Source organism: Podarcis liolepis (assembly GCF_965112155.1).
Source record: "Podarcis liolepis genome assembly, chromosome: 3".
Taxonomy (NCBI): domain Eukaryota; kingdom Metazoa; phylum Chordata; class Lepidosauria; order Squamata; family Lacertidae; genus Podarcis; species Podarcis liolepis.
Window position 1 is genome coordinate 20,054,355 of NC_139557.1, and position 13,488 is coordinate 20,067,842.

The window sequence follows — 13,488 nt, forward strand, 5'->3', positions numbered from 1 at the left end:
GTAGTGATGTATGGAAGTGAGAGCTGGACCATAAAGAAGGCTGATCGCCAAAGAATTGATGCTTTTGAATTATGGTGCTGGAGGAGACTCTTGAGAGTCCCATGGACTGCAAGAAGATCAAACCGATTCATTCTTAAGGAAATCAGCCCTGAGTGCTCACTGGAAGGACAGATCCTGAAGGCTCCAATACTTTGGCCACCTCATGAGAAGAGAAGACTCCCTGCAAAAGACCTTGATGTTGCGAAAGATGGAGGGCACAAGGAGAAGGGGATGACAGAGGATGAGATGGTTGGGCAGTGTTCTCGAAGCTACCAGCATGAGTTTGACCAAACTGCGGGAGGCAGTGGAAGACAGGAGTGCCTGGCATGCTCTGGTCCATGGGGTCACGAAGAGTCAGACACGACTAAACGACTAAACAACAACAACAATAAAGGGAGAACAAACAGCCTGGAGGCTGGAAAACAGGTGAGAGAGAGAGAGAGAAAGAGAGAGAGAGAGAGAGACTTTTGCTTACAGGTCTCTTTGGATTATTACATATTTTGTAAGATGCTGAGCCTGTGCTGGACAGCACAAGCTAGTGTATGGATATTTTTAATGTTTTAATTCTGTTTTGAAGAAAGTTCCACTAGTAAACATTTGAATATTATTTCCATGGGCTTGGACAATGATTCATTTCCAAAGGAGTCACTTCTTATGCTTCCAGTCACTTCAAACTGTGCAATATTTAATATCTGCAACATGTTCAACTTGCTATGGGGCACAGTTTAGGGAGTGGACCAGATCTCACCCTTGTGGAAAAGACACCAGGTGACTTGTGGCTCTGCTCAGTTTGTTGGGCAGATGCTGTTCATGGTTGGTGGCAACTCCTGCTCTGCAATAAAAGATATATCCTGCCCCCTCTACACCAATAAATGCAAACTTTTGCAACATATATTATGAAATATTATGCATTTATGCTTACATTTAATTTTTTTAGTTGCCCACTTTCTAATCCACTAAATTTGAATTTAAACTCTTTACAAAAAAATTAAGCAATTTCAACCTAACAACTTAACAAACCATATAGTCACATACATTATTTTTCCCCTTCTCTCCCCATCCCTCCCTCCCTGCCCCCATCAGGGACTTCCCTCAGCTCCTCTCTCTGATTTCTCTGCACATATTATTCTCTGCATGTTATAAAATTATCATTGTCTTATCTATCTATCATGTTATCAACCAATAAATTTGTGTATGTTTATACAGTGAACTTATACTCTTTTTATTCCAGCTCTTAAACTTCTTTATACCAGGGAAATTAACTGTCTCTGGGTGTGTGTTCTATACAGTTGACTTCATTGTTCTGCATTGTTGTAGTAAGGTCAAAGGGAAAAGAAACATAAAGCTTCAGAAACCAGTTGAAAGGATTTTCTTTAAATGCACAGAGCTCTTCAAGACCATGAGTACTTGCTGCTGAATAATATTTTTGCCTGGAACTAAAAGGGTATCTTACTTCAACGTTGGAGCAAAATACCAGATTTGCAAGATGTTTTGTGTTTTATCAAGCCTAAGCTCTCATTCTGCAAAGAAACATGACCCCGGCATGTTTTTTAATTGATCCTGAGGTGTCAGACATTATGCTTGTTACTGCAAGATGAATATGATTCCTCCCAAAGGTGGGGTTTTTTTGTTTTTTGTTTTGCCTAAGTTTTGTAGACTGTATCTTCCAAAGATGAATTGTTCAGGTTTATAAGCCTGGCTTATATTATTTTTTCTTTCATGACAGACAAGACCAATGAGTTGGGTAGTATTTGCTCCTCAGTGAGCTAAAACACAGCACCTGTGTTATCCTGGTATAAAGCCTTCCTTCCTCACTATCATGGCTCCTCGGGCAATTACTTCATTGGTAAGATTTAAATAAATACATTTCACTCTCTTTCATAAACAGAGGCTGGGCCAACAATATATTTTGTGGTCTGAGGTGAATGACAAAATGGCGCCCGAGCTTTCCTCCACTCTGCATTCCATGTAGAAAAAGTGAGTAGACTTGCAGTTGAATATTACTTCAACTCAGGCTGTGGCCTAGCATTCCCTGAAGCACCTGAACAGAAGGCTAGCTTAGAGGGCTAACGGCAGCCGGCGTGGCACATGCAGCTCTGTCCACTCCCCATCCTTCAGGATCTGCCGCCTGAGGCAATTGGCTCACTCTGTCTAATGCAGTGTTTCCCAACCTTGGGTCTCCAGCTGTTTTCGGACTACAATTCCCATCATCCCTGAACACTGGTCTTGCTAGCTAGGGATGATGGGAGTTGTAGTCCAAAAACAGCTGAAGACCCAGTGTTGGGAAACACTGGTCTAATGATAAGGCCAGTCATGATTAGCTTACACAAACACTTGCCTCTATCAAACGGCACAGTTACATAATCTTTAAATCAGTATCATACTCTGCGATTGTACCTATTTTCCCTGTATTCATGGGTACCCTTGTCCCTTTTCAGTCCCTAATATTGATCCTTCTATATCGTGAGAAATATCGAAGTGGCACAAAATAATATCTATATAAACCCAAACACGAAAATTGTGCGCTTTGTGTGAATATTCTAGTTCTCGTTGTACTGCAAGGGTAAGGATGGGGCATATTGTAATGCTAAGGCTGTTAAATACACTGTTGTGGCTTGTACTGGTGGGTCTTTCTGTACACAACCAACCCAATAATTGAGGGAAACGTGGGACATACTTGAGACTAGGGGTCAGGAACTTATGGCTTTTCAGACACTGCTAGACTACAAATCCCATTATCCCTGAGCATTAGCCACGCTAGCAGGGGAGTTGGAATCTGACAGCCTTGCTGCAGGCCACTGAAAGCAAATTCCATTAAGCTCTCCTAGAAGCACATCCTTGTATTTCTAGGGACAAAACTATTAACCCACCACCATTGAACTATGGTTTGAATGGGGTTTGATGGCAATAGTACGCTAATCTATCAAATAAACTGTTCATAAAAGATTGAGTTCTGATGGCTGACAAATCTTCTTTTACTTCTTGTTTTGTTTTGTTTCTTTACAGGTCTTTCCACTGCCCATCACCAGTTCCTACCCCCAACAGAGAAGTCAAGTTTAGGTGAAATATAAACTGGTAAAGGTACAACTAGGCAATAAATCCTTGTGATGGTGCAATGCTGGAAAGAGAAAGAAAGAAAGAAACTGGAACAGGAACAGGAAAGCAAAGGTTCATCTAATAACCATGTCATCAGTTGCAAATACGCTGTCCAGGCTGAGAGCATAACTGAATGATAGGCCAGTTCATCCCACCAAGGTTAACGAAGACAAATTGTCTCTGCATTAATGCTGTGCTCTGTCCCTCTCCTCCCACCCCAAGGGGATTCATCATCGTGGGTAAATGTCAGGTGTGGGTACCAAGAAAGGAAAGAGTAATCTGGTACAATAACTCTGTCTTGTGACACAAGCAAAGGGTTGTGGCTCAGGGGTAAATGCTGTGCAAACAAAATCCTCCCCAGTTTAATTCCTATCATCTCCTAGTGGAACTGAGAAGAGCTCCTCTCTGGAAAATCACTGCCTGTCCATGGAAACAATAATGAGCTAAATGGACTGGTGTTCTGACTTGGTATGAGGAAGTTTTCTATGCGGCTGCTTGAGATTTGGCGAGCCGACTCTTTCACTACCTCAGACAGAAGTTTTATATACACAGCAGAACCACTGAGAGAACTAGCATGGTCCAAGTGGTGAGAATACTGGAATTGGACTGGGGAGCTCCAGATTTCCACCTCCATGCACTCATGAAGCTCAATGGGTGACCTTGGGCCAGTTGCGATATTGCCATCTATCCTATCTCACAAGGTTGTTGTGAGGTAACAGAAGGGCATCTGTGGTGCTGTCGGATCCTTGGAGGAAAGCTGTACAGTGGTACTTCAGGTTAAGTACTTAATTCGTTCCGGAGGTCCATTCTTAACCTGAAACTGTTCTTAACCTGAAGCACCACTTTAGCTAATGGGGCCTCCTGCTGCTGCCACACCGCCGGAGCCCGATTTCTGTTCTCATCCTGAAGCAAAGTTCTTAACCTGAAGCACTATTTCTGGGTCAGCGGAGTCTGTAACCCGAAGCGTATGTAACCTGAAGCGTATGTAACCTGAAGCGTATGTAACTTGAGGTACCACTGTAATACAACGATCAATAAAAATGCAAGTTTGGAGAAGGAGACAAGTTCCCAGTTTTTCCTAATTCTGCTTTTGCTACAACAAGCAGAAATCATCCCCAAGCAGAACTGACGTTTATTGTGTAGAAATGGCAAGCGAATTGCCGAAAGAGAAATAATACATAGACACATTTAGCTACCCTGTAAATCTAGAGGAAAGTAAACGAGCGTTTCTTGGAAGGAGCATGTTTTGGTTTCTGGAAGAGGCACCACTAGGCATCATGTAAGCAAAATCCTACGATGGTCATTGCTTTTCACAGGTCCGGGCCAGTCCTATTGTTGACCAGAGAGAGGTGACTGCCTCCAGCAGTCTGGCTGAGCCCCTCTGTTGGAGAACAAGGCTATATGTTCTCTGCACTCCCTAAGAAAACTTCCCTGAGGTGTGGTGGAGGAAGCTGTCCTATCACCAATGTTGAAGTAAGTCTTAGCTGCCCAGCTATCTGTACATGGACTGGGGTGGGTGCCATCTTGTCATCAGGTAGCAATACATCTTGGGCTGGCACCGTCACAAGTCATGAAATATCCGTATGAAATTCTGGTAAAACCTAATGGGAGAGGGAGGGAGAAGGGATGGGTCCTCCTCATAGCTGTCAACTTACAGATTTGAAAATAAGGGACCAGCAGCCAAAATAAGGGACCTGCAGCCTCACCTGTTCCAGGCACTCCAGTCTTCCTGTCCTCCTGCAGTCTGGTCAAACTCATGCTGGTAGCTTCGAGAACACTGTCCAACCAACTTTGTAACCAGAGGTTCAACTGAATAGAATCTGAATCACATACACCACAAGGCCTATGAAGCCTCAACTTAAGATGGCTCCCTGGCCTGGCTTTGCACTGCAAAGTTTGCAGCAGCACGTTCAACAAAATGGCGTCCAGCATTTAAAAACCCCCTCAGCTTGCATTAACTAGCCACAGACAAGGCATGCAAGCTTCACCCCCCAGTCGTTCTTAGACTTCTTATTGGGTGAGCAACACAGCCAAGCAACACAGTTGGAGCCTCCCTCCTCCCTGGCCCAGGGAGGGAAGGAGAGGAGCTGCTTCCTTTGAAATTTAAGGGACATCATTTAAGGGACATCCATCAATAAGGGACAGCAGCGGGACATGGCGCTGGAATAAGGGACTGTCCCTTCAAATAAGGGACACTTGACAGCTATGGTCCTCCTCACTGGAAGCTTCACCTGTTGACCAAGTCACCTACAAGTTTATGTAGAAGAAAGTCAGTTGACTCCAAATGGGGCTTATTCCCAAGTATGTGTTTCACAGGATTGCAAAACCTTTTCCAAAACCTGGATCTAGTCCTACATCTTGAACTCGTTCTGATTTCTAAGAGCAGCCTTGCAGCTTTTCTAGGAGTGGGGTGGAGTTAAGCAGTCTTGCTTGCCTTTCTCCTGCCTTCCACCTTTTCCTGTAACAAACAACACCTGTTCTGCTTGAATGTGTGGTAGCAGAAGCAAAAAGCTGAACTGAGAGTTCAGTCCATCTTTGGTATCTGTAAGGTCTTTGGAGCCAACATTTTTGCCCTGTTCGAGATGCTATTTGTTATCGGCAACTGGAAGTTGGAGGAAACATTCTTTCCCTTGGCTCAGGCAGATCGGTTCCCATTGTTTTAAATCAAGAAACCTATCTCAAATGCAAAGCATTTTTTTTCTTCATATAAATCTGTAGAAGATCAGTTAAGATAGACAGCAAAGCATATGCTTGTAGTTGAAGTTCTGGCAGCAGATGTGATGTGCAACCGATGGTCGAGATGTTGTGGTTCAGAGTTGGAAAGCAAATAATTCCTGAGAGGAAGGATTCTACGGTCCTCGGCAGCTGATCCAGGAATAAAATAAATAAGCAATAAAAATCCACTTCCTGTTTTGAGAGTTTGCATTTCATACTGGCAAAATTCACCTACTAAATTCAATTTCATGCTTCCATAAATAAACCTGGCACCTTCTAAAATGCTTCCCCATCTGTTTTACAACTAGGAGCATTTTATTTAAAACACCCCTGGGATTCACACCAATAAGAGGGTGTGTGTGTGTGTATTATTTGTGAAGAACACAACTTTTTAACTCGGAAAGAACACAGTAAACTAATCAAAAATTTCCTGAAATTCTCTCATAAATGAATTACCTCACAAGTATTCATGTTTTCCCCTCACTACTATTCATAGACTTTGTGGTTGGTCCTTATTTTTATAGTTTTATATACTTAGGAGAGATATCTTTATTTTTATAGTGTGTAAATATTGCTCTTTTGTGCCATGTAAATTAGATTGCTTTCCGCAGATTGAGTCATCTATAAATTAGATACGAGCTTAAATAACTAAAACAGAGTACAAGAACAGAGTAAGTGAGGTATATTGACAGGCATTCACCAGTACCTTAAATTCCACAGGTTTTTCTTTCTTTAAGTTGGACATGAGGACTAAGAGACAGTCTCAAAGGCTTCATGGAAAATGAAGCAGGATTTTAACTGAAAGAGAGATGGAGACTTGTACGTGTTTGGAAGGAGTTTGAGGCGAGAGGCATCAGCAAGAACAAATGGATCTAGTCATTTGAGATCCTTCAAAGCTGGAAGTTTTTTCATATTGATTGATCGATTGATTGTATTTATAAATCATTTGTTATACAGAATTTCTAAGCAGTGTGTACATACATGTAGAAAGGAAATGCCCATAAAAACCTGTGATTAATTTTTTTTACTGCTGCCTTCCTCAGCGCTTCAGTATACCTTTAGCATACTCAGGAATCAAAAGTTTGGTTTTGGAGGAAATGTACACTTTTTTGTGCATTCAGCCATTTCCAAAACCTATACAATGGTTACAGACGCTCCAGGTTACAGACGCTTAGGTTACAGACTCCGCTAACACAGAAATAGTACCTCGGGTTAAGAACTTTGCTTCAGGATGAGAACAGAAGTCGCGGGGTGGCGCAGCGGCAGCAGGAGGCCCCATTAGCTAAAGTGGTACCTCATGTTAAGAATAGTTTCAGGTTAAGAATGGACCTCCAGAATGAATTAAGTTCTTAATCCGAGGTACCACTTTACAAAGAATAAGAACAATTAAAATTAATCCTCAAACCAGGAAGCCAGCTAGAAAGGTTTATTGAAGGAGGAAAGTCTTTGCCAAACACTTGAAGTTCAGCAGGGAGGGGGCCTGTTTAATTTCAGTTCAACAGGATTGTGACCACAATACAGAGTGCATGACTTCTGGAAGTTATAAACCAAGCATCTTTGAACTGCTGGGGACCACTAACAGACACTCCCCCAAGATCTCAGTCATCAGGCAGGTATATGAAGACCTATTATAACTATTCTTAGATCAGGACCACAAGGGTCATCTAGACAAAGCCCCTACAATTCAGCAATCTTTCACCCAGCATGGGGCTTGAACCCACAACCCTGAGATTAAGGGTCTCATGCTCTACTGACTGAACTGCCCCAGGGATTTTATACGTCACGTCTGACAAGAGCATCAGAGTTAATTCCAGAAATAAGTTGCAGCATTTTTAGCCATGCTGTGGGACATTGAGTTTTCTTTTCCAGGGATGCGGGTGGCACTGTGATCTAAACCACTGAGCCTCTTGGGCAGGCATAGGAAAACTCGGCCCTCCAGATGTTTTGGGACTACAACTCCCATCATCCCTGACCACTGGTCCTGTTAGCTAGGGATGGTGAGAATTGTAGTTCCAAAACATCTGGAGGGCTGAGTTTGCCTATGCCTGCTCTTGGGCTTGCAGATGAGAAGGTCAGTGTTTTGAATCCATGTGTCAGGGTGAGCTCCTGTTGCTCTATCCCAGCTTCTGCCAATTTAGCAGTTCGAAAGCATGCCAGTGCAAGTAGATAAATAGGTACTGCTGCGGCGGGAAGGTAAATGGTGTTTCTGTGCGCTCTGGTTTCTGTCACAGTGTTCTGTTGCACCAGAAGTGGTTTAGCCATGATGGCCACATGACACGGAAAAACTGTCTACGGACAAACACTGGCTCCCTCGGCCTGAAAGCAAGATGAGCACTGCAACCCCATAGTTGCCTTTGACTGGACTTAACCATCCAGGGGTCCTTTACCTTTACCTTTTACCTTTACAGTGGTACCTCGGGTTACATACGGTTCAGGTTGCATACACTTCAGGTTACAGATTCCACTAACCCAGAAATAGTACCTCGGGTTAAGAACTTTGCTTCAGGGTGAGAACAGAAATCATGCGGTGGCAGCGGGAGGCCCCATTAGCTAAAGTGGTGCTTCAGGTTAGGAACAGTTTCAGGTTAAGAACGGACCTCCGGAACGAATGGAGTACTTAACCCGAGGTACCACTGTATTCTTTTCCAGTGGCTGAAATAATGTTTGCTTGTTTTTGTTTTATTAAAAAACTTACCTAGTTGAGCGATTAAATAATATATTTTGTCCAATTTACTCCTTCAGGATTCCATCAGGTTGGAAGTTTACAATATGAAAATGAAAGCACATAAGTCCAGGATACTGTTTTATGTCTCAAGTTCAAAAGCCAGATAAGAAAGAACAAGCAGAGCAGAGCTGACTGCTGAATATGGTATCAGCTTTGACGACTGAGATGCCCATAATAAAAGTGTGTACATTTCGGATACCATTCTGTATTTCGGTTTTGAACCCTGTACATTCTTTGATGGGTGCCAGGTAATGCAATAGCTGAAGCAAGGCCTCTCGAATACCGTACTCTAGTAGTTAATAATACAGCCTTTAAAAATATTGTTTCTCCTGGCTCCTTTTCCAACGTGTCTTGCCTTCTTTGACAACCGCTCACATAGCTTTCTGCCTCTCAGCTCTCACAGTGAGTTTCTGTTATTTTGCAAACACTGAGCTAGCTTCCATCATTCATTATCAAATCCCCATCTTCACTTCCGATAGCCTTGATCTATCCATCACCCGCTTCCTTACAGTTCTCCAGCTGTTTGAACAATGCCACCTATAATGTTCCCTAATGCTGTTCACTGTCAACAATCCTTTCCCAACGCAGGTAAGAAATCTTATGTTTTTTATTTGTCTCAGGCTGGAGTGTTATTTAACTTGTCACTGAAACAAGAGTCAGACTTTTGTCTGCAAACACGGCTTGTCTTGACCTAATCTCAGCTGATGTTTCTCAATTACAGACTTTGTAACAATTACTGCGGCACTATCTGATTTTATGATTGACACAACATAGAGCTTTTTAAATTAAAAAGAGCTGTGCAAATAAATGTAGCCTTTTCACTTCCACCTCTGTGCTACAAATAACTCAGATGCCTTATTGTTTGATAGTTGTGCTATGCTCATTGCCACAAGGGTTTTCTCACTTTTATTATGCCAAAAGGTCATTTATTTTGACTCCAGGCACAGCTTTTAAATAACTGCATGCAAGAAGCAAGAGTTGCCAAATGGTAATAGCTGCAATTGCTGCAAAACAATTCTTTTTTAACGTATTACATAGGGAATCATCAATGTAATTTTGACTGTGTGTGTGTTTTTCAAACCCCTAAGTATGCTCTTTCGATTACATTGACATTAGCTACTAGCTAAAAAAAAATGCAAATCTTCCATGTTAAATGTAAGTAGATAAATATATTAATGGTTCCTGTACAATAGTTCCTGCATACCCAACCCAAAAGGGACACGGGTGGCGCTGTGGGTTAAACCACAGAGCCTAGGACTTGCCGATCAGAAGGTCGGCGGTTTGAATCCCTGCGACGGTGTGAGCTCCTGTTGCTCGGTCCCTGCTCCTGCCAACCTAGCAGTTCGAAAGCACATCAAAGTGCAAGTAGACAAATAAGTACCGCTCCGGCAGGAAGGTAAACGGTGTTTCCGTGCACTGCTGTTGATATGGGCCTCTTGAGCCTTGTCTACACTATTAGTTTATTGCAACCAGTGCGGAGTCAAAACTGATTTATTTCCTAGCAATCCTGAGGAATCTAGTCTGAAAACTTCAGGGAACTGATGTAGGCACTGCCAGAAGCTGATGTGGATCAAACTGTACTGGTTTGATGAGGGGCAGCTTTCTGTGCTAATGCTCTCAAAGAACAACAACAGCAACAAAAAATAGTGTGGGGGCGAAGTACTTTATTAACCATGTTCTCAGACACCATGGCTGCCAATTTAATGGCAAATCTTGTGTTGCCAGCCTCCTTAACTCTTGAAGAGGGGCACATAAGAAAGGACCTCAGAAGATGCTCATAAGTTTTTGCATCCATTTTTCCTTTGCTGGGACTTCTGCTTCTTTCCACTTTTGGGCAAGTAGCGTTCTTGCTGCTGCTGTAGTAGCATTCATAAATAAATGTCTATACAATTTAGGTAGTTCTGTCCCTATAATTCCCAAAAGAAAAGCTTCTGTTTTGTTTTGCTTTTTTACAAAAGTTATTTTGAACATCCTTTTCAATTCGTTGTACAGCGGTACCTCGGTTTGGGACGCGGGTGGCGCTGTGGGTTAAACCACAGAGCCTAGGGCTTGCCGATCAGAAGGTCGGTGGTTCAAATCCCCGCGACGGGTGAGCTCCTGTTGCTTGGTCCCTGCTCCTGCCAACCTAGCAGTTCGAAAGCACATCAAAGTGCAAGTAGATAAATAGGTACCGCTCTGGCGGGAAGGTAAACGGCGTTTCCATGCGCTGCTCTGGTTCACCAGAAGCGGCTTAGTCATGCTGGCCACATGACCCAGAAGCTGTACGCCGGCTCCCTCGGCCAATAAAGCGAGATGAGCACCGCAACCCCAGAGTCGGTCACGACTGGACCTAATGGTCAGGGGTCCCTTTACCTTTACCTTATCCAACACAAAATCGAATGTAACAGTATTCTTGCTTGCTGGTCAAAGGAAAGAAAACAGCTTTCTTTCTTAAGATTTGGGGACCCTTCCCCACACAAATATTCAGAAACAAGTTGGTCATAACCAGAGTGACATTTCAGTTGGAGGGAGGGCATCCCCCCCAATGTTTCTCCAATGAAAATAGGGACGTCCCATTCCATAATGATCATTTTACAATTTATACCCCACACATCTTATTGGGTTGCCCTGGCACTCTGGGCAGCTTCCAACATACATAAAAACATAATAAAACATTAAACATTTTTTTTAAAAAAACCTTCCCTATACAGGATTGCCTTCAGACAGCTAGGGAGTTGGGTAACTCTATACCCTACAACATTTCACCAATGCAAATGGGGACATCCTAAGGAAAAGTGGGACATTCCGGGATCAAATCAGAAACCGGGATGGCTTCTCTAAATCGGGGACGTCCCTGGAAAATAGGGATACTTGAAGGGTCTGTGAGGGGAACTGAGGGCTGATAAAATACAAGTTATATGTGGCCAGCATGACTAAGCCGCTTCTGGTGAACCAGAGCAGCGCACGGAAACGCCGTTTACCTTCCCGCCAGAGCGTTATCTATTTATCTACTTGCACTCTGACGTGCTTTCGAACTGCTAGGTTGGCAGGAGCAGGGACTGAGCAACAGGAGCTCACCCTGTTGCAGGGATTTGAACTGCAGATCAGGACCTTCTGATCGGCAAGTCCTAGGCTCTGTGGTTTAACCCACAGCGCCACCCGCGTCCCTTGAGTATGTGTAGCAAAATATAAAATACTATATGAGTAGTAACCTCATGTACAGAGGGACTCGGGTGACACATTTATTAAGATGCCAGATCAGGAAGTAAGGCTGCATTTCAAACAGTACACATGAACGGGAAACAAAACAACAACATTTTAAGGTTTGTTTTCTCTTTCCATCTTCCAGAATATGCATGGGTGGAAACATCCTTCCACTAGATGTCAGCAAAGCATTCTCTAAGCGCCAGCTGCAATTTGCTTCCAGCCTCCTGTTCCAGCTACATAACAAACTTAATAGACAAGTGTCTTCAGATAAAGCCCTTATAAGGGTAACCACTGAGGCAGACAAACTGTGAGGCTCTTTGATTTGCATTTACTACCATTTGTGTGTGATTTATTTCCCATCAAAATTATTTATTTTACCTTACGCTTTCCACGTTTCCTTGATAACTTCTCATTACTAAGTTTTGAAAACTGATTACGCGAGCAATTCTGGTTGTTCACAATTAACTCCTGGGCGCATTAAAATGAAGATCTCGGTACAGTTTGGTATAGTGGACCGGGACTTGGGAGATCAGGGTTCAAATATCTACCCAGCCATGAAGTTCACTGGTGACCTTGGGCCACTCACTGCCTCCCAGCCTGAGCTGGGTTGTTGCAGGGAATTAAATCAGGAGAGTTATGTGCACTGTCTTGAGCAACTTGGAGAAAAATATGGGGTATAAATGTAGTAGTAGTAGTAGTAGTAGTAACAACAACAACAACAACAACAACAACAACAACAACAACAACAACATATTTATACCTCGCCCATCTGGCTGGGTTTCCCCAGCCACTCTGGGCGGCTTCCAACAGAATATTAAAAACACAATAAAACATCAAACATTAAAAACTTCCCTAAACAGGCTGCCTTCAGATGTCTTCTAAAAGTTGTATAGTTCTTTATCTCCTTGACATCCACAGGGCAGGTGCCACTACCAAGAAGGCCCTCTGCCTGGTTCCCTGTAACCTCACTTCTCGCAGTGAGGGAACCGCCAGAAGGCCCTCAGAGCTGGACCTGAGTGTCTGGGCTGAACAATGGGGCTGGAGACGCTCCTTCAGGTATACTGGGCTGAGGCCATTTAATAAATAAATAGACAATTTAGGATTAGAACTGCTTGGGTGTTTTAGAAAAAGTAGCTGCACAAGTAATTGTACATAAGTCCCACTGAAATCATCTGGACTGGTCATTCCATTTACTAAGCAAACCAGCTCCATCACAGGGACAAGTGAAAGAGGACACCTTCACCCGGTGTGGTTCCCCTTTATCAAATAGACAACAAAACAAGACAATGACCTACCCTCCCAATGGCATATGAAACATTATGGCTAACCTGGCCCCACAATCCTCCCCAATCACATACACAAACAAAGCACATTGCAACGAACTGAACACAATCAACCAGGCTCTGGAACCTTTCACCTCTTACAATGACAATAAACATTAAATAAAAATTCAAATAAAAGACCTACTTGTGTGATGCTGACACGATACCCTACACAAACGCTATGCAATATAGTGAAAGAATGGTACCCTCCCATCATGGGATGTGGGTGGCGCTGTGGTCTAAACCACTGAGCTTCTTGCGCTTGCCGATCAGAAGGTCAGCAATTCGAATCCCTGTGATGGGGTGAGCTCCCGCTGCTCTGTCCCACCTCCTGCCAACCTAGCAGTTCAAAAGCACACCAGTGCAAGTAGACAAATAGGTACTGCTGTGGAGGGAAGGTAAATG

At 43.2% G+C, this 13,488-nt stretch overlaps 1 long non-coding RNA gene across 1 annotated transcript; it reads left to right on the plus strand.

Moving 5' to 3' along the window:
• Positions 1 to 1,225: 1,225 nt before the first annotated feature.
• On the plus strand, positions 1,226 to 8,898 carry LOC310703467. Its single transcript, XR_014524157.1, has 3 exons — positions 1,226 to 1,885; positions 3,046 to 3,294; positions 8,593 to 8,898. It is a non-coding gene; the product is annotated as an uncharacterized lncRNA (long non-coding RNA).
• The last annotated feature ends 4,590 nt before the right edge of the window (positions 8,899 to 13,488 follow it).